Below are 22641 nucleotides of genomic sequence, written 5' to 3'. Positions count from 1 at the left end.
GAAGATATACTGGCAAGCTACACTATTTCAACCTGTGGGTTAATTGTGAAACTCTCTCACCATCAATGTAAAATATTTCTTCAATAAATTCCCACATACAAAGAAACAGGAAAGAGAAGGAAACAGCCTTTTTCAGTCAAGGCAATTTGTTAGCATTGCTCAAGTCTGTGTAAGAATGCAAACTAGCACTTTTGTGAAATGTCTTCTCTTATATTCAGATCAGTTCTTCCAAATCCTTATGTTCTCTCTGAGCTCATTTGGTTGCACATTGCTCCTGGGAAAAAACCAGGAGGGTTTGTGAACCACATACATTTGTAATCTGAATGACAGCAATTTAGTGTGAAATGTTTGACAAATATCGGCAGGTTGATTATTTACCAAAAGTTAATACTGCTGTTGGATCAAAAGGGGACAATTTATTAATTAAATTGGAAGACAAAGGCTTCATCACCCTGCTATTATTAAAATACGAGTAACCACCTGTTTTCTTGCATTTTAATCTAATCCAAGGTTCTCGTTAAGAATAATAAAAACATTGTAATCAAGCTGCAACAAAATGGGAGCTGGATAGTTCTATATGTGCCCTATTAGTTATCAAATATTTGACTTGATAGAAGGGTGAAAGCTTACTTTGTGATGGCCATTCACATACTTAAATGTGAGAATTATTAGCTAAAAATATGTAATTTCTAAAAGCCACTATCTGTCCTTACTTTTAATCTATTTTGACTAAATAGTATAATAAAGATAGCTAATATTTATTCCATACGTAGGATAGTCATGTTAAAAACTTGACAGGAATAAATGTATTTAATCCTCAAAACAATTCTATGAAGAGCAGTATTATTACTCTCAGTTTTGCAGATGATGAAACTTAGGCAGTGGTAATTAAGTAAGGTCCCAGGTCACACAGAAGTAATTATCAGAGAAGGAGTTAGAAATGCTGCCCATCTGACTCAAAGATTTCACTCTTGACTTCACGTAAAATGCGTTATGCATTTAACAAATATTTAAAGAGTTCAGCTACTATTTTCTAAACAAGGCATTAAAAGTGAAAGTCACTCCGTCATGTTCGACTCTTTGTGACCCCAGGAACTGTAGGCCACCAGGCTCCTCTGTCCATGGGGATTCTTCAGGCAAGAATACTAGAGTGGGTAGCCATTCCCATCTCCAGGAGATCTTTCCAACCCAGGGATCGAACCCTGGTCTCCCGCATTGCAGGTGGACCCTTTACCATCTGAGCCACCAGGGAAGCCTAAATAGGTATTGCTTCAGGCCAGAATTCTCCATGCCAGAATACTAGAGTGGGTAGCCTATCCCTTCTCCAGCAGATCTTCCTGACCCAAGAATCGAACTGGGGTCTCCTGCATTGCAGGCAGATTCTTTACCAGCTGAGCTACCAGAATGACAATTGTTAAACTTATTACTTAAGAAGACTGTTTAAACCAATTTTGTCAGCATAATAGTTTGCTTTTTTAAAACTGTATAGTGTAGTCACTCAGTCATGTCCGCCTCTTTGTGACTCCATGGTCTATTGCCCTCCAGCGTCCTCTGTCCACAGGATTCTCAAAGCAGGAATACCAGAGTGGGTTCCCATGCCCTCCTCCAGGGGATTTTCCCAACTGAGGATCGAACCTGGGTCTTCTGCATTGCAGGTCGATTCTTTACTGTCCAAGCCAGCAGGGGAGTCCATTTTTCAAATATTTTGATGTACTTCTTAAGTGATGCCAAACAGCCCTCTTTCCAGTTTCTACCCGTGGCAAGGATACTCTAAGATGGTCTCCATCTTCCTTTCCTCCTAGGATTCATATCCTCATGTGATCTCCTCCAGTCAGTGTCACTGCTACCTATAGCTTTACCCAAAAGAAGTCAGATAAAACGTGATGAAATGTCTCTCTGTGGTTCTGCTATATAGGATTGTAATGTTTGTCTTGCTATAAGACTTTCTTCCTTACTGGCTTTGAGGAAGCATCCTGCCGGGTTGTGGGTAACCCTATGGTGAAGGCCACGCTGTAGCCGTGACCAACAGTCCATGGAATCGGGGTCCTCAGTCCAGCAGGCTAAAAGAAACTGATTTTGCCAACAAACATGATCTTGGAAGCAGATCCTTCCCCTTTGAGCCTTGAAATGAGACCCCAGTTCTGTTCAGCACTTTCATTATAGTTTGTGAGAGACCCTGAACCAGAGGGTCCAGTTAAGCTGTGCCCAGATTCCTGACTTACAAAAACTGTAAAATAATAAATGTCTGTTGCTTCAAGCCACTAAATTGGTGGTACAATTGTTATGCAGCAATAGATAACTAATGAACTACCCATCGTGGTCTGAATGTTAATTCCCCTTTTAGAAGCTTCATGAATAATAATTAAATTATATTAGTATTGTTGGTTTTACTATAATAACAATAGAGACTGCCCTTTATAGACTACCTACATGTCCCAGATGCTTTCACTTCACTATGTTATTTACGCAAATTATCTCATTCATCTTTATAACAACCTTATTAGGAAGGCTTTATTATTTTCAGTTTAAGACTCTCAGGCTCAGAGGATGTAAGTAACTGGCTCAAGGTCACACAGCTAGTGCGTAAGGGAAGCACAGTCAGAGCCAAGGTACACTGTGTTTTTCACTGTGCCATCCTGCTTCCTATTTCATGTGGTTAAAAAAGGTAATTTAATGTTTATTAAATGTATTTCTCTATGGTCAAACATGGTTCTAGGAGTCAGATGGCTACTAGCATATCACAGCCATGTGACAGCATGATGGATCTGGTTTTGGATGGTTTACTTCTATGGGCTTCCGAAGTAGCTCAGTGCAGAATCCACCTGCCAATGCAGGAGATGTAGTTTCGATCTCTGGGTCAGGAAGATCCCCTGCAGAAGGAAATGGCCACCCACTCCAGTACTCTTGCCTGGAAAATCCCATGGACAGAAGAGGTGCTGGGCTACAGTTTTGGGCATCTCTAGGAGTTGGACGAGACTGAACATGAACGGTTTATTTCTCACCTCTTCCATCCCCTCACCAAGTCTTGTCTATTATAGACTAGAATTTTCTGGGCTACAATCACTTTTACCACCTCCCATATGATGCATTTTTGAATTATTTCATTTCCCTTTGGCTTCCTCTTAGCATTTTCAAGTTTTTAGAAAAAAAACTTTATACCAAAAAAATTTATATCCCACTGACAGTATGGTATCTTTGCAAACACACAAAATTGAAATACTCTCTGTAATACTAATAGAAATAAAAGAACCTTCCCAAATCACAAAGAAAGTCATTTTCATTTTAAAAATTGACATCCAGTTGACATTGAGTAAAGAAAGTGAACATGAATAATATGATTAATAAATTTTATATGATTAATAAATTTTATAGGATTAATAGGTATATCTAGATATTTTTAAAGTAAAAAGATACATGACACATATTTTTAAACACATGAACCAAAAAATGCTGTGTATTAGGTCAAAAATAAAAACCACAATAGAGTCTCCAAAGCAGAATAATTGAGTCAAGAGATAATGAAGTTAGATGGGTAGGAATTAAAGAATTGCCAAGCATCACTCCTTGAAAGATTGTAAGAAGCTACACTTCTAACTAAGCCTTGAAAAGAGAATATGAAATACAGATATAGATAAATCTTCCTCGACTTACAGTGTGGTTCCATCCTGATACACCCCTGGTAAGTCAAAACTAGGTAAATCAAAAGTGTATTTAAATACATTCAACCTATTGAACATCATACTAACAGCTTAGCCTAATTTAGACTGTTGTTATTCTTTAGTAGCTAAGTCATGTTTGAGTCTTTTGCGACCCCATGGACTATAGCCTGCTAGGCTCCTTTGTCCAAGGAATTTTCCAGGCAAGAATACTGGAGTGGGTTCCCATTTCCCAATTCAGGGGATCTTCTCAACCCAGGAATTGAACCAGCATCTCCTGCACTTTCAGGATTCTTTACCACTGAGCCACCAGGAAGCCCAACCTAATGTATGTTTAATAGACTCAAAACACATTAGCCTACAGTTCAGCAAAATCATCTAAAATAGAGCCTATTTTATAACAAATTGTTGAATATCTCATGGAATTTGTTGAACAATGTACTGAAAGTGAAAAACTAGAATGGTTGTAAATGAGTGGGTTGTTTCCGCTGGTGCTCATATGGCTGACTAGGAAATATGACTCCCTACCTCTGTCCAGCATCAAGAGGGAGTCTCATATTGCATATTGCTAGCCTGGGAAAGGAGCAAAATTCCGAATACAATTTCTACTGAATTTGTATTGGTTTGCACTACTGTAAAGTCAAAAAATTAGAAGTTGAACCATTGTAAGCTGGAGACTTCCTTATATTGCAAACGGTTTAGAAACGTGAAGATTTTCTAAAAGCTTTATTTTATATTGGAATATAGCTGATGAACAATGTTGTGATAGCTTCAGCTTGACAGCAAAGGTACTCGGTCACGCATATACATGTATCCATTTTCCCCCAAATCCCCTCCCATGCAAGCAGCCACAAAATATTGAACAGAGTTCCCTGTGTGACACAGTAGGTCCTTGTTGGCTATCCATTTTAAATACATGTCAATCCCAAAGTCTGTCTCTTTCCCCCCATGGTTTCCCCTGGCAACCATAAGTTTGTTCTCCAAGTCTGTCAGTCTATTTCTCTTTTGTAAATAAATTTATTTGTATCACTTCTTTTTTGATTCTGCACATAAGGAATGTCATATGATATTTCTCCTCTGTCTGACTTCACTCAGCATGTTGCTGCAAATGACATTAAGAAATGTGAAGTTTTAAGAACATCACATTGGGCCCAGAAGATTGAAGCCATGGTGACATCAGGAGAAACACTTAAAAACCTAAGAGCAAACACAAAAAATAGAAAAAAAAATTTAAATAAATGAAGCAAGCATACATTTCAAGAAGATAGAAGAACAACATAGGAAAATCAAATAAATGGGTGTACGTGTTTGCTAAGTCACTTCAGTTGTGTCTGACCCTGTTATCCTATGGACTGTAGCCCTCCAGGCTCCTCTGTCCATGGGATTCTCCAGGCAAGAATACTGGAGTAGATTACCATGCCTTCTGCCATGGGATCTTCCTGACCCAGGGATCCAACTCACATCTCTATGTTTCCAGCATTGGTAGATGGGTTCTTTACCACTAGTACCATCTGGGAAGCCCTAAATAAATAGGGGGATGTATTAATAAAGATAAAAGCAGAAATTAATTACACTATGTAAAATGGGCTATTCCACAAAGCACCTGCACATTGACAAGGAAAAAATATCAAATGCCTTCATCCTGCTATTGAATTTGTTGGTGCCATTGGTCAAATTTTCATGAGATTTCAGGATATTGCTGTCTTGTATCTTCTACATAAAAGCAAATATGGTAACCCCTCAACTGATATTTTTTGTCATGTTTTAATATCAGCATATGAGAAAAGCCTAGAAAGCAACTGTTCTGTGTACTAATGACTTTTAAACCCTGGGGTTTCTGCTGTTAAAGCTCTTTCTTCATTATCAGCCATGAAAATCAGCATTCCAAAAGAAATTTGGAAACCAATTATTAAGCTTGATAATTATAAATTGGAAAATAAATTTTTAAAAAATCATTGATTCGAAGATTCTTCCACAAAATACACTAGTGATATTAAATGCTTTTGTGGGTCTATTTCCTTTCTCAAAATGTCTTTCTTTGAGCCTTTTTTCCTCTGGAGACATTTCACTTTCATATGGAAGTCATATTGTATCTCATCTAGAATATTTGCAGATGATTGTCTTCATTTATCAAGAAGCACATATTTAAATAGTTTGCAGCATTTCGGCTTTCTTCGTGAAGCAGAAGTATTCATCATACTAGTTAAGGTTTATATTACCCTGTAGCAAAGCAATTTATCATATCCCTACATCAGCAAATTCTTTGATTATTAAAATTCTCTTGCAGATGTACACGTAGGAGCATACCAAGCTTCTGTCTAATGAATTTTCTTTATTATTTGACCTGAAGTGCAGGGAAACTAGATATTAAGACGTGTGATTTGAAAACAGTGATAGAAGATGCAGAGCCAGATTAATTTTGTTAGTATCAGGGAATACCTTACCAGTATTTAACACAATGCATATGACATGCAAACAACCCTTAAGAAGCACCAGCATGAATCATTTTTTCTCCTTTAGAAATGATTTTTATTTCCCAAATTCAGTCTTCTCTAACATGGTACTTTTGTGAAGCTCCAAAACCATCAGATCAATCTTCAATAGTAATTAATCAGTCAGTTTAGTCGCTCAGTCATGTCCGACTCTTTGCGACCCAATGGACTGCAGCACGCCAGGCTTCCCTGTCCATCACCAACTCCTAGAGCTTGCTCAAACTCATGTCCATCGAGTCAGTGATCCCTTCCAACCATTTCATCTTCTGTCATCCGCTTCTCCTCCTGCCTTCAATCTTTCTTGAATTATACATTAAGGGGACATGTAATTGACTCAAGTTACTAATGACCACTCTCTTCCAAGTTGTTCAACTATATTTCATTGAGTATTTATTATGTATTTGTCTATCTATTTAACACTGTGCTGGTTTCCTTTAGAGATGTGAAAGTTTATATAGTGCTCCTGGCTTCAAGTAGTTTGCTGTTTAGCTGGAGAGTGAAGTTTTCTGTCCAGTTGGAGAGCAAAGATTTTCCCATGTAAGCTAGGAGATAACCACATAAGGAAGAAAGTAACTGAATGGCAAAATGTAATCTAATGGGGAATTAAGGAAAGAATGATCCAAGAATGTAAAATATCCATTGCCTACAGGGGCATTGGCAAATAACCTAAGCAATAAAGCAGATGCAGTCCTTGGGCATGGAGGGTAGGGCAGGAGAAGGGATGAAGGCCTGAACCGGGAGGAGGAGAACAGCTATAAACTGAAGACCACAATATCCATCTGAAGAAAGTGTCTACAAGTAAGTGATTCTGCTTCATTCAATTTATTGCCTTTTGAGAATGAGAATCAATATTGCCATGACTGGGATTTTTCAAGACCCACAGGACCTCCTGATTTTTATGGAAAGTTCTCAGTTTTAGTCAGTCAACAAAAACCGAGTCTATAGACAACAAAAAGTAAATAATTTTTGATTTATATGATAACCATAGGTAGAGAGAATTCATGTTTCTTGAGGCTGGTATTTAACAAGTTGATCTGAAGGCCCCAACCATGCTTACATCAAGTACTGTTATGCCAAAGGGGTCAGGATCTATAAACACTTGTGTAAAAGGGATGTAAATGAGGTGTGTAGAGGGTTACTTCTTGGCCTAATAGAGCTTCATCTCCCTTTTTACTATCCTTTGCACTCATGGTGCCTCTAGAAGTTGTTGTTGTTGTTCAGTCACTAAGTCATGTCCAACTCTTTGCGACCCCATGGACTGCAACATATGAGGCTGCTCTGTCCTTCAAACTCATGGCCATTGAGTCAGTGATGCCATCTAACCAACTCATTCTCTGTCACCCTCTTCTCCTCTTGCCCTCAACCTTTCCCAGCATCAGAGTCTTTCCCAAGGAGTCAGCTCTTTGCATCAGGTGGCCAAAATATTTCAGCTTCAGCATCAGTCCTTCTGGTGAATATTCAGGGTTGATTTCCTTTAGGATTGCCTAGTTTGATCTCCTTGCAGTCCAAGGGACTCTTAAGAGTCTTCTCCAGCACCACAGTTCAAAAGCATCAATTCTTTGGCACTTAGTCTTTTTTATGGTCCAACTCACATCCATACATGACTACTGGAAAAACCATAGCTTTGACTGTATAGAACTTTGTCGGCTAAGTGATGTCTCTGCTTTTTGATGTGTTCTCTAGGTTTTTCACAGCTTTTCTTCCAAGGAGCAAGCATCTTTTAATTTTGTGTCTGCAGTCACTGTCCGCAGTGATTTTGGAGCCCAGTGAAATAAAATTTGCCAGTTTCCACTTTTTCCCCATCTATTTGCCCTGAAGTGATGGAACCAGATGCCATGATCTTAGTTTTTGATTGTTGAGTTTTAATCCAGTTTTTTCATTCTCCTCTTTCACCCTCAGTAAGCGACTCTTTATTTTCTCTTTGCTTTTGGCCATTAGAGTGGTATCATCTGCATATCTAAGGTTGTTGATATTTCTCCTGGCAATCTTGATTCCAGCTTGTGCTTCATCCAGTCCGAAATTTCGCATGACATACTCTACATAGAAGTTAATGAAACAGGGTGACAACACACGGCCTTTTTATACTCCTTTCCCATTTTGGAACCAGCCCATTGTTCTGTGTCTGGTTCTAACTCTTGCTTCTTTATCTTCATACAGGTTTCTCAGGAGACAGATAAGGTGGTCTGGTATTTCCATCTCTGTAAGAATTTTCCACAGTTTGTTGTGATTCACACAATCAAAGGTTTTAGCATAGTCAATGAAGTAGAAGTATATGTTTTTCTGGAATCTCCTTGCTTTTTCTATGATCCAGTGGATGTTGGCAATTTGATCTCTGGTTCCTCTGCCTTTTCTAAAGCCAAGTAGATGGTTGCATAAGTGGTTATAAGTATCCATATCAACAAAAATATAAGGGCAGTGATCATCAACTTCTGCTGAAAACTTGAATCACCTAGGAAGTTTTAAAAAATTCTAATGACTTGGATATACCTCTTATCAATTATATCAGACAATTCCGGGGTGAAGCCCAGCCATGAATATTAAAAGCTCTCCAGATGATTCCAATTACAATCATATAGAAGAACAGGGGATTTAATATCAGCCACTACACATAAAAATCATCATTTTAAAACCTCACGCCTTGTGTCAGCACTTATTGCTACATAACAAATAACCCCTCCTGTAGCTTAGCATCTTAAAAACCATACTTGATTGCCATTTGAGCTGGGCCCAGCCAGCTGGTTCTTCTGCTCTTCTCACCTGTGGTCACTGGTGTAGTCGTCTGGCTGAGTGACTAAATATGGACTCACTGACATATCTGGCAGTTGGCAAGTCATCAGACAAGGGTGCTCATTTCCCTTTTGGCATGTCTAATAGCCTCACTTGGGTTTATTCACAATATGAGCTCGGGTTTCCAAAAATAGCCAAAAAGAGTAAACCCTAATGTGCATGTCTTTCTAACTCACCTGTTGTGTCTTGCTCCTATTAGTTGACTGGACAAAACAAGTCACATCATGAAGCCTGATTTTATGGGTGAAGAAATAAACTCCATCTCATGATAGGTGGAGTGCTAAGTAGTGTGCACAGGGGCATGGGAGATTAATAAAGCTGTCTTTTAGAACAATCTACGATACCTCTCATTCCAACTTAACCAGATTTTCTGGAGGTAGAACATAGACAGTGACACTTTAAAGAAACGCATTAGGTAACTCTGAGGAGCAACCAGGTTGAGGACCAGTGATTTTGACTTGCTAAACTACAGATTTGTGAACCCCAACCCCAGAGATACTGATTCAATACCTCTGTTGTGGGGAGGCTGATACTTCACAATTTTAACATCCTCCCAGGTGAGGTTGATGCTACAATTTTTGCCTCTACATTTAGAGTATGTTAATATAAGCCACAGTACAAATGTATATTATTAAAATAGTTTCTAATCACTTGTTTGGCTCTCTCTTCCTAGTTTATTAGTTCTACTACAGATTGGAGCAGTTGGACCCTCCCTACTCTACACTGTTACCAGATGTATGGGAAAGAATAAGTTCAAGTTAGTTACTCTAAGCTGAGCATCATGGAATCCTTGATTCCATTCCTACTATAAGCTCTTGCTTTGTTGCTTATAACTCATTGCACAACCCCCTCCTCCATATCTTACCATGAGGTTCTTTTATTCTTGGTAGAGCTGATCCTTACCCCTGTTTCCAGTGTAGGAGCTGAGATCTTGCCTTGTTCCCCAAGTTCAGTCAAAGAACTAAGCCTTCCATTTACTCTTGAAAATCTTCCCACTGTCTACTGCACAACTCATGGACACATCCCACCCACTTTATATTGCTCTTGCCTTCTGGGTTTCTTCCCTGCATGTTGATGGTCCCTCCCTGTGCTGGCTATTTCCCATTTCCATCCTTAGACTCATACTCCCTCCTTCTCTGCTCTCTGCCTGTTCAGGGAGCGTGATGGCTTGTGCACGGCATTTCCTGGGCTTTCTTGCTAGCTGGTTTCTTGTACATCTGTGCTTCTCAGAGTAGGGACCTTACACCAGCCACATCACCATCCTGTGAGAGGCTGTGCCACAGGGTTTGGCTGGTGGCAAGCACTGGCTTCCCTGATAGCTCAGTTCGTAAAGAATCTGCCTGCGATGCAGGAAACCCCGGTTTGATTCCTGGGTTGGGAAGATCTGCTGGAGAAGGTGTAGGCTACCCACTCCCGTATTCTTGGGCTTCCCTTGTGGCACAGCTGATAAAGAAATCTGCCTGCAATGCAGGAGACCTGAGTTCGATCCCTGGGTTGGGAAGATCCCCTGGAGAAGGGAAAGTCTACCCACTCCAGTATTCTGGCCTGGAGAATTCCATGGACTGTATAGTCCATGGGGTTGCAAAGAGTCGGACACGACTGAGCAACTTTCACTTTGAGGCACTGACAGGAGATGTATACACAGACAGAATGAGTAGCAGTTTCTTTTTTCAGTGGTTGCTTCTTTGTCCAGGCTGCATTTTCTGCCAGAGGCTGCATGCTGCCATAATTACAGCTCATATATTGCTGCATGGTTGTATCTCCATTTTGTCTCCAGCAACATTATTTCCTCCTCCCCTCACCTGGAGTGCAAGTGTGCTAATGGTGTCCTCCTATTGCTAGACTCTAGGCCTCAGCCACCACTGTTATTTCCTTTAACCTGTCTGCACATCTGCAGATACTTCCTTCCTTACATGATTGGACTCTGCTTCCTACTGGAATCTTTATATAATGTCACCTGTAGATTTCTATTTCCTAGCCTTCCTTACCTTGAGCCACTTTACCAAAGACATAGCCCAGACCATGAGGAATAATGGAGATGGAAGAAATGTGATTTACTTAATTGTCTGGGTTCTTACAAAGGCAGTATCAAGAGCAGGAAGGCACTTCAGGTCATGACACCAGGAGTTCGGGGTCCTTCTTACAGTTCTTGAAATCTCAGTGTATAGACAACTTCTCACATAATGCACACACATTTTGTGTATACAAAAGCACCTATATGTATTTGTGAGTGCATGACACATAAGCAATGGATTGGTGCGTGTGCCAAAAAAAAAAAAAAGCAAAAGAATAAAAAAGCTCTTTTGGCAAAATGAGAAATGAAACCTTGAAAATTTCTTGGCGGCTGCTTTGGTTGTCAGAATATATTTGTCAGAGAAACAATAGGATCTGGTTTGAAGAGCTCTTCTGTTTAGGGGGAAAAGTGAGATTAAACAAGAATATGAACCAGTTCATAAACCTAACTGGATGTTAATGCAGATGGTTTGCTTCCAAGTTCAGTGGTCTTGCCTATTCAGCAACATCATACTTGGTTTGTTAGCTTATTGTTTATGTTTTGGTCCGTCTGGGCTGCTATAACAAAATACCACAGATTGGATAATTTATAAACAACAGTAATTTATGTCTTACAGTCCTGGAGGCTGGAAATAGTAGGTCAGGTGACAGCATGCCAGGTAAGGACCCCCTTTCCGGTCTCAGACTTCTCGTGGTCTAACGTGGTGGGAGGAGGGAGGGAGCTTTCTGGGGCCTCTTTTAAGGGCACTAATCCCATTCATGGGGTTTCCCTGGTGGCTCAGCCAGTAAAGAATCCTCCGCCTGCAAAGCAGGAAACCCAGGTTCAATCCCTAGTTTGTGAAGATCCCCTGGAGTAGGAAATGGCTACCCACTCCAGTATTCTTGCCTGGAGGATTCCAGGGGCAGAGGAGCCTGGAAGGCTATGGTCCATGGGGTTGCAAAGAGTTGGAAGCAACTGAGTGACTAAGTACACACACAATCCGATTCATGAGGGCTCCACCTTCAAGGCCTAGGCCCCACCTATTACTACCACCACCCTGGGCAGTATGTTTACAACATACAAATTTTAGAAGAACACAAACACTACATATATAGCAGTTTGTTTTATTTTTAATCTCTTCTGAATGAAACAACACTTACAAAGCAAGGTATTTCTCCCAGAGCAGTTCATCAGTGGCAAAAATGTCCTTGGCACCACATATAGAGAATAGTCTTGAACATACCCAAATTAACCATTATGCGTGTGTGCTCGGTCATGTCCAATTCTTTGGGACCCCATGGACTGTAGCCCACCAGACTCCTCTGTCCATGGAGTTTTCCAGGCAAAAATACTGGAGTGGATTGCCATTTCCTTCTCCAGGGGATCTTCCTGACTCAGGGATCGAACCTGTGTCTCTTGTGTTGCCTGCATTAGCATGACTTTAGTTTATGGTCTGAGTAAGGAAGAGTTGTAGGTACAGAAACACAGTCTTGTAAAGATTCTACAATTAAACAGACAAGACAGTTTTGGTTTTTTTTTCCTAAAAGCATCACAAATACTTACAATGATAAAGAGCTTTTCTCCTAAGAATATTGGACAGTTTTTGCAATTATAGATCACTTTTCATAGATGGAGGATCTGAGAGTAGGCAAGGGAAATTCTAGCAGCAAAAATGTAGCAGGAAAGGAGGAGCAAAAGAAATTACTATCAGCATATCAAGGAATCATAACTCGTAAAGTCTTACATGTATTTTTTTCTAAGCAATCTATATGTTTTTGCTTTAATTTACCAGGGTCTTTTGGAGAAGGAAATGGCAAACCACTCCAGTATTCTTGCCTGGAAAATCCCATGGATGGAGGAGCCTGGCAGGCTATGGGGTCACAAAGAGTTGGACACGACTGAGCAATTTCACTCACTCACCAGGGTCTTTATTTTACTTTTACTCTGCAAATGTTCTTTATGACAATTTTTTTAAAGTTCGTAATTGTTCTAAAAAAAGAAAATTTATCATCATAACCATCTTTAAGTGTACAGTTCAGTAATGATAAGGACATTCACACTGTTGTGCAACCAATGCTTTTAGAACCAATTCATCTTACAAAACTGAAATTCCAAACCCACTAAACAACTATCTCCTCTTGGTGTTTTTTTTTTTTTTTTTTTTTTTTTTTTTTTTTTTTCTATTCTTTTTTTTTTTTTTTTTTAATTTTTTTATTAGTTGGAGGCTAATTACTTCACAACATTTCAGTGGGTTTTGTCATACATTGATATGAATCAGCCATAGATTTACACTTATTCCCCATCCCGATCCCCCCTCCCACCTCCCTCTCCATCTTGGTGTGTTTTTTAAGTGTGCATGTTGGACACCTTTTTTATTCATATTTTATGTTCTTGAGTGTTTAACTTTATCATGTATTATAAATAACCCATCAGAATTAATGTGGACTTAAAGTAAATATTTCTCTCAACTAAGATACACTTATTTTACAAATATTTTTTAAACTTGAACTCTGTGAGACACTGTGTCTGCAGTGTTGAGCAAAGCAGATGCATTCCTGCTCATGGTAGGGCAGAATCTGTGATGGAGTGAGGATCAAAACATCCAGAATAATGATAATAATTACACTGACTGACATAACTGTATAAATAATAATAAGAATAACAGCACCATACACCCCGGGGTTTGTTTTCTCAAGGGATGTTAAAATTGTGCCTCTTAAATCCACCCCTAAAATTTATAATGGAACATATCAAGGATAGACTTTGGCTGTATATTTTAATAGTAGTCCCACCTGTTCTAGAGACCTGGCCCTACATAACCCCCTGATCCTCACAGTCATTGGCTTACTTTGGCAGTTCTACTTTGCAGAGCCATAGCTACAGAATTTAAATTCTGTCTTGGGCCAGGAGGGGTTGAATTTACAGACAGACATCAGCTCTGCACAGGTATCTAAAGGAGCTCAAGGATGTCGACACAATCCTGAAATGACGCACCCCTCGAGTGCCCCTGATATCACCATAGATAGTTATTACATTACTTGTTCAGACCACATTTTATCTGCTGTTGTTGTCATTCAGTCACTCAGTCGTATCTGACTCTTTGTGACCCCATGGACTGCAGCACGCCAGGCTTCCCTGTCCTTCATCATCTCCTGGAGCTTATCTACCTATTTAGAAAAGAAAAACAAGCACAGTACAGTCAACAACAAAACCTGTCCTTCGAGATGCTTAAGAACATAGATGCTGCGGTGAGACCTTGGATTTCCTATTCTGGCTCTCACAATGACTAATTGTGTGACCTTGGGCAAGTTATTTAACCCCAGTTTACCAACCTAGGCTTAAGCTAGTTAACATGCATGAAGATTTTAGAATAATTCTTGGTGCACTGTAAGTACCTGGAACTCTTGTAAGCACAGCGCAGGTATGCGCTACTGGAAGCTCGGTGACTTGGTGGACTATATAGCAATTTGTGCTTCCCCGGTGGCTTATGTGGTAAAGAGTCTGCTTGCAATGTGGGAGACCCAGGTTTTATCTCTGGGTCCAGAAGATCCCCTGGAGAAGGAAATGACAATCCACTCCAGTATTCTTGCCTGGGAAATCTCATGGACAGAGGAGCATGGCGGGCTACAGTCCATGGGATCTCAAAGAGTTGGACACGATTGACCGACGAACACTTTTACTTTCAAGCTTTCATAGCAATTTGTAGCGGGTGCCAAGATATAAATCACCATATTCCCTAAGTCCATGTCATGCCCATCTCCACATCATTCTGGTGTCTGGGTTTATATAGCTTTTCATACCACCTGGACAAAACTTCAATGAGTTGAAAGACAAAGCTCTTAGCCAGTAATAATATTCTTGAAACCAAAGAGTTTGAGACAGAGACCAGATGCTGTCATAAAGTCAGACTATTGTCATGGGAAGGGCTTTGGAGGAACAACCTCATTACCAAGTTCACAGACAATGTCTTCCTACTATTTTTTCCTAGCTACCCCAGGGGCTGAGCAAGAGGATTCTTTGGGTCACTCTAAGAGGATTCTTTGACACTCTAAGTCACTTTCTATAACTATGTTCACAGCATGAACACTGTCATCAGACAATTTCATCTGAGTCCAAACATATCATTCATGATTCTCATCTACAAGGGGTAATATCCAAGATTCCTTCCAATCAAAGTGCCTTTAATTTTAGTAATCCTTCGTATAGCAAAAGGCAGTCATGACACCTGTGACTTTCATATGTACATATTACTACTATTCCTGTCTTTAGATCTAAATTTAAAGCTCATTCTTCAGAAAGCCTATGCTAATGCCCCACCTTGATTAGGTCTGGTTAATATCTGTCCCTGTAGCCAACACCCCATACCTCTTCACAGTTACAGTAAACACATTTGCATTATTCATTTCACTTATACCTTCTCATTAGACTCTAAGTTTCATGAGGGTATCAAGTTGGATGCTTTTACTGATCTGCCTGTGCCAAGGATAATCCTAATTTTGGTCATTTTTGCCAATATCTAAAGCCTATTTTGAACCCCATAAAATGTCAGAATTTTCAAGTTTCTTTCAATTAGTTCTTCCTTTGATTTTTATTACTACCTAATGTTCATAGCCCTTATTTCTAGATTCATTAAGATTATGACTAATTTCATGATGCAGTATAAACTGAATTCAGGGAACTCTTATAGATTGTTGCCTGAAAAAGCTCCAGTGGTTTTGCTATTACTTTGTAACCTAACATCTTACTCTCTGCTGTGGCAATCTTGCTTTGGCAGGATCCAAACAGAATGAGCATAAATCCTAATACAGTGTATTCATGGGACTCATTAGACTCATTAGTCCAGCTCCCTTGCCTCACTTAAATATATTACACCTGTTAATTCCTACTAGGTTCTTTCAGGCTTTAAAGTGCCCATGAATTCTCACCTGAAACTATATATATTGGTTATATACCACCTCCAAAATGCTTCAAGGTTTATGCCCTAGAACATTTTTATAGGGTAATAATTTCTACAGACATGAATTTTAAAAACATTTTATCCTCCTCTTTTATGTGCTTTCCAGAAACTTAGATATAGAGTTATTATTATTGTTTTCCTTGGAGAGCTAGCCATGACATTATATTTTATGTAACTGTTCTTTTGTTTATTAAAAACAAAGATATCAACAATAGCAATAGCAATTAGCATTTACCAAGCACTGTTTCGAATGTTTTTGAGATGTACATTTTTACGTGTAAATTTCATAATAATTCTATAAAGTATTTACTATTACTTCCATTTATACATGAAGAAATTGAACAGTATATAAGCAGATTTATTTAACATGAATAAGTTGGTAAATGAATAAGCATTCAAAACTGTTTCTTTCTGGGTCCACAGTTCACATATTTTCAGTAAGTGCTACATCAAGTATGTAAAAATTATTTAAATTTAAACAAATCAACTTTGCCTGAATCCTTTGTAAAAATCCATAAGCCACAAAATCATAAGCCTTGTTTACTGAGGACAAAAGTGTGGCCAAGTATCAATGTGACTTCTATGGTGTCTTTTCACAGAGTGGAAGGTAGAGACAGAGTTTTTAATGCTGTTTTAAGTAGTGCTTGATATAGTCCCATTATATGACATTTATTTCTGTATCTATTTTGAAAGAAGAAGGATAAGAACATTGACAACTTCGGTTGTTAGGAGAAGGCAATAGGTTTCCTCTTCCTCCCCAAATTGACATGTTAAAATTAATAATAGGTAAAGAAAATTGATATGCTTGTAACGATATATGGCAACAACCAAGATTAAATTCAGTATTTTGCTAAATGCAACGAGAAAAACCAGAATTAGGTTAAGAAATCATGGGTAACAAAATATTTATATAGTTGACATTAGAAGTCATAACAGGAGTCTGTTCAGCTGAAAGACACAGGGAAACCAACCAGAAATAGCTTGAAGCAGTTATTCTAAAGTATGGCTGGAATCACCCAGACATTATTTAAATAATGGCTTCCTGGGCCCCAGCCCTCTCTGTTTCTGATGAAATTGTTCTCTTTCAGGGCCATTGCATAGGGGTATTTCTAAAAAGCTTCCTCAGGCATTCTAATGGCTGCTCCTGTGTTATTCTCTATCACTACATAGTAACTTCAAAATTTAGCAACTAAGAACAACAGACACTTATTATCTCACAGGTAAGGGGAAGGCATCTAGGTGTAGCTGAGCTGGGAATCTCAGGCACAGGTTCTCTCCCAAGACTAATCAGGTTGTCAGCTGAGACTGCAGTCATCTCAGCCTCCACTGGGGGAAGATCTGCTCCTGAGCCCACTCGTGTGCGTGTTGGGTAGTCTCATTCTCTAGCCAGAGACACCACTGTTTTTCCCATGTAAGTCTCTCCAAAGAGCACCCCACATTATGACAGCTGGTTTCTCTTAGAGTAAAGTGATCAAGAGAGCAAGGGAGAGAGCCAAATGGCCCTTACCATCGTGTGTAAACTAATCTTGGAAGCAACATCCCATCACTTATGATATATTCTATTCTTGAGAAGCAAGCACTTAGGTCTCCCACATCCTTAAGAGGAGAAGATTACACAAGGATTTGAATACCAGGAAGGGGGATTGTTGAGGGTCTTCTTAGAGGTAGCCTAAGACAACCAGGAATGAGAACTGGTTTAAAGAGAGAGAGTTTTGTCCTCTCACAAAACAAGCAGCCAGAAAGGGGTTCAGTGGTGAAAATGTTCAGGGCTGCCAAGAGAGGAGCAGAATAGTAGTTAGCTGTTGGCATCTGATATGAAGAGGAGAGAAAACAAAAAATAAGAAGATCTATGCCAGACAGGCCTTTCCCTTTCATTAGGAAAGGAAATATTTTCTCTTAAGTACTGTTGGAAGATTCTGTTTTGGTCTCTTGAGCCATAATGGGTCACTTGGTCTGTCCTAATTGGAAGTGCAGGTCTGGGTGGTAGGTATTTAGCTGCAACGTCAGCGTAGGAGCAGCAGGGGAGCTTGGGGCTGACTGTAGATTTGGAGTTCATGTCACTAGTGTGTGTACCCAGCGCATACAGTTCTTTGTATCTTACTCTCTTAATTCACATTTACAAATCACATTATGAGTTCTGCAAGTACGATCAATTTACCTCTGGAGATCTTATTTCCCATAACTTCAAACTTGTCACAATATACTCATGGACTGAAAAGTAGCAAATAGCTTTGAGTCAGTGAAAGAGTTGTACTCAAGTTCATGGAGCTAAATTTACAGAAAATTCCTCAGATCTTCATTTTCAATTTTATTTATTCCTTTTAAATTCATAGCCATAACAGGATTAATGAATAATTCATTCAACAGCTTGAAAAACACATTTGCCTCAGTTTTTCTCCGTAGGGTAATCTCAACATTTTAGCATTTCATAAAAGAACTTTTATAATCTGACCACAGATTATGGCCTTTGGCCTTGCTCCCCTTTGCTGCTTCTACGTGCTTTTCTCTCCAGCTGCTTACATCCTCTTCTCTACCTCCCTGCTTCCTCTGCCTGCGATGCCCTTCTCAACTCATCTTTCAAGGTCTACATCACATCATACAATTTCAGATGCCTACAGGGACCAGGGAAATAATGTAAATGAGGGGGAAATGTGCTGGTAGTTGCATATTAAACACATAGAAATAACACTTGCAACAAGAGATGTGTTTTATTCCATTTTTCTCAACATTTTCTCCATTGTTGATCATTTTTTGGTCTTATTTTGATAAAAACCGGAATGATCAGCCTAGGCTCATCACTGCCATGCAAGATATAACTATAATACTATCATATCCTCTATTTCCTTAAAATGTTTTTTCCTAGAGTAATTAGAGATCTAGATTTTAATATGAAATGTGCTATTTTGTATGTGTGTGTATGTATGCTAAGTCGCTTCGGTCATGTCCAACTCTTTGCAACCCTATGGGCTATAGCCCTCCAGCCGTCTGTGTCCATGAGATTCTCCAGGCAAGAATACTAGAGTGGGTAGCCATGCCCTCCTACAGAGGATCTTCGCAACCCAGAGATCAAATCCCCTGTGTCGTCTGCTTACAGACAGATGCTTTATCGCTGAGCCCACCCGGGAAGTCCATACTACTCTGTACTGTGACCTATATGTAAGTTCTCTTCTGGAGTGGGATATGTGAGGGTCAAATATATATATTTTTATTATATTCCCAGCGTAGCATGTGGAGTACATCTCATAGTTGAAACTCTAAATTCTAGTTGCATTAATACATCTTGAATGGAGAAACAAATTTTTTAAATAGTAGCTGATATGGAGAGGACACAATCTAATTAGAGAATAAATAAACTTTGACTTAGAAACAAAATCCTTGAAAGAGAAATTTCCTGGTTGGACAGCTTGGATAGAAGATTGGACAGTTGAGGTCATGGGAGTAAATAGACTGATAGAGATCTTGGTTTCCAACCTCTTTTCATTTCTAAAATGAGATCATGCTTGGCAGAGTCACTGGATCAGAATCTCACCCACCAGCTCAGTCCAAGTACATCTTCTCTACCATCCTTCTAATTTCAGTCCAGCAAATGTGGGAATGGAATTGCCTCACCACTTGTTTGCACTGCAGACCAGAAACATACTGGGGATTTTCTGATTTTCTCTTATAATCTACTCTCTACTTTGAAGCCAGGGCGATCTTTTCATAATGCAAATCTGATTATGCCTCTCCTATTTAAAACAGTTTAGTATTTTCCCGTTTCATACAGCACAAAACAAAACTCCATGTTATGGCCCAGAGGACTCTTTTGAATCTGGATTCTTCCTGTGATGCTAAACTCTTCTCAATCTGTGCTCCAACAAAGCTGCCCTTTTAGTTCTTTTTATTCATCAAGCTCCCCTCACATCAGAGGTTTAACCATTCCATTCCTTCTGCCTGGGCTGATTTTTTGCCTTTTTCACCTTTGCTAATTTGCTCCCTTGTTTCATATTATCACAGTGCTATGTTACTCCCTCTGGGACCATTTCTCTAAGATCTTTGGCCATGGTATATCATCTCCTCTTATGGGCGCTGGTAGCCCCTGTTCTCTCCCTCACTGCTTATGTCATTCACATATTTGTGTGATGTTTTGATGAATGTCTCCTTTTCCAACCCCCCTCCCCACTAGACTACAAGCTCCTTGCAGGTAGAGACTGTGTCTGCTTTTCCCCACCATTTAGTCACAGCACTTAGCACAATGTCTAGTATGTATATTGTGTGTGTGAATGAGTAAATGAATGCATAATCTGATTGACTTAAAACATATGCTTTACTCATCTTGTTATTTCTCCTAGTTCAGCAATTTGTATTCCTAGAGGCCTGAATAGAGAACAATTGCAAGTGTTGATTGCTGCAAATGTGCTGCTATAGAGTGGGCTACGCAGACAGCCATTTTGTCCTGTCTGGGGATAAATAGGCATAGTTTGAGAAATGGCAATTAGAGCCAGAATTCAGCTAGTGAATCACACTGACCACCACTTGAATAAACCCATGGGTTGAAATCATGTCTGTCCCTCCTTTGGAAGCCTGGGGCCTAATGCCTTTGTTTGCCTGTGTTTTCTTCCTGGCACAGTCTGTGAGCTCAGAATGAAAAGATTATTATCTTTAACCAGCATCTCATATTCTTTGATTTTTATCAAGCTTTTCACATTTTCGTGTCAAGAAAGCTGAAAATGATTTATATCTAAGATTGATTCGATGATATTTTTGCAATCAGTTGACTTTAAAAAAATTACACACCAGAGCTTAAAGAGAAAGTAAAGTCTTGTGATAATTTCATAATGCATCCGTTCTTTCTATTCCAAAACAAATTGATGCTGTTATGCATATTTTGACTAAACTGATTTTACACACAGAAAGATAAAATATGTCACCTTTAAGAGCTAAAACAAGATTCCACCATAAATCTTAAAACTAAAAATTCTGTCAAAACTTGATTATCCAGTTGAAGAAAGATGTCTTATTTTTAGGCATTCCTCATAAAGTCTACCTCTTAATTTTCCTATAAGCAGGCTGGTGTATTTCTCTATCAAGCAACTTAAGCATATACTTTTATATGCCCTTGGGTCATTATTCAAACCAGACTAATAAATAGTAGAGGTAGTTGATGCTAACAAACCTTACAGGAATAAATATAAGAACAAAGGGAAAAGAAAGTAATGTGCTTCTGCTGGAAGGAAAGATAGTGGCGAATACTGATTAGGAAAGTGGTCTGGGAGTTGTTGCAGAAAACCTCTAAAGCATGCAGCTTAATGTGCAACCGCAGAGAAAGGGCACAGAGAATGCTCGATCAGATGGCTGAGGAAAGACAATATAAATCAGATTTGGCATCATTAATCTAAGCTTGAGTGTTAGTGTCATCTAAACAATTGTTCTCTACTTTGCTCCTGGTCAAGAGAGGCGGAAGAGGAATGCATTTGATGCTGAAATGGCTTAGTAACGAGGCAGCCATAGGCATTTAGTGGTCTGAGGCTGGCAAGTAGGAAAAAAAAGATTCACAGCCCTGCTGGTAAATGGAGACTAAGATGGGTGTCACTGCCCTTTCTTTTCAGATGGGCCACTGGGAGTTAAATAAACAAGAGATATCATTGAGTTCACATTAAACTGAACCCCAGGCCACTTGGGCCAGACTTGATGAGGCATCTTCATTTCAGGACACCCTCAGATTTCTACCCTATCAGTTTAGCTTTGCTGCCTCCCTTGACAAGTATTTCTGTAGGTTCTTTTTTGTCCACCTCTTGAGTTACTGGTTTGCTATGAGACCTAAACAAGGTAATAAATGTAAAATAACCAACACAATTCCTCATCCATATTAAGTTCTCTATTATGTTTTATTACCCAAACGACTAACCATTCTTGATTTTTCCTTTGTTTCATTCCAGTCCATTTTACTCTGACCATTCTTCCAGTGTACTGTATTATAGAAACATAGATTTCTGAGCTGAGAAAAAGCATCTACTGATAACCTTATTTGCAGACGTGGAAATTGAGTCTCAAGGGAAACATAATGAGCCTTAGATCACACAGTTGTGTTTACACAAAGACTTTTCTCTCATTTTCCCCAATGCCCAGATTGAATCCTTAGTTCAGGTTTTGTGTATGGGAGGTAAAGACACGAGGTTCTCCCTATTCTGTCTTTGAAGTGCCATCCCCAGCCCATCGTTCCCATCTGGCCATCTTATCAAGGACATGCTTGCCTCACTGCCATATCTTCCTAGCTTACTTCCCAGCTTGTCTCTCTCTCCTAATCCATCCTACTCTCTACTGAAGCTCACATTTCTGGAACCACACCATTTTGGCTGTTGCTCAGGCTTCATGGATTCCCACTTCTAAATACAAATAAATCTAAACTCCTTTGCCTCTCTTTGAATGCTCATTGTCGACTGCCTCCCTTCCTGCTACCACTCTTCAATACATTCCTTAAGTCCAAATGGCACACTGTTCTCAATGTATAATAAACAGCTGCCATTGTGCCCATCTACATGGATTTGCTTAAGTGTTCCCACCACTGGGTTGTATGTTATATTATATTAATATATTTCTTTCTTATCTAAATTTTGTTCACCTTCAGTCCAAGATAATTTGGAATTAAAAAACTGTGAAAATGCTAGCAATCTCCAGGAAGTTGTTTGCATCCATATATACAAGTATCTATATATTAATACTTGTATACAAGCATATAAGCACTGTGCTGTTTCTTTGAGTTATTCTTGTTCCAAA

Source organism: Cervus elaphus, chromosome 24 (genome assembly GCF_910594005.1).
Source record: "Cervus elaphus chromosome 24, mCerEla1.1, whole genome shotgun sequence".
Lineage (NCBI taxonomy): Eukaryota > Metazoa > Chordata > Mammalia > Artiodactyla > Cervidae > Cervus > Cervus elaphus.
The sequence above is the reverse complement of the archived record's forward strand: the minus strand, read 5'-3'. Positions refer to the sequence as shown.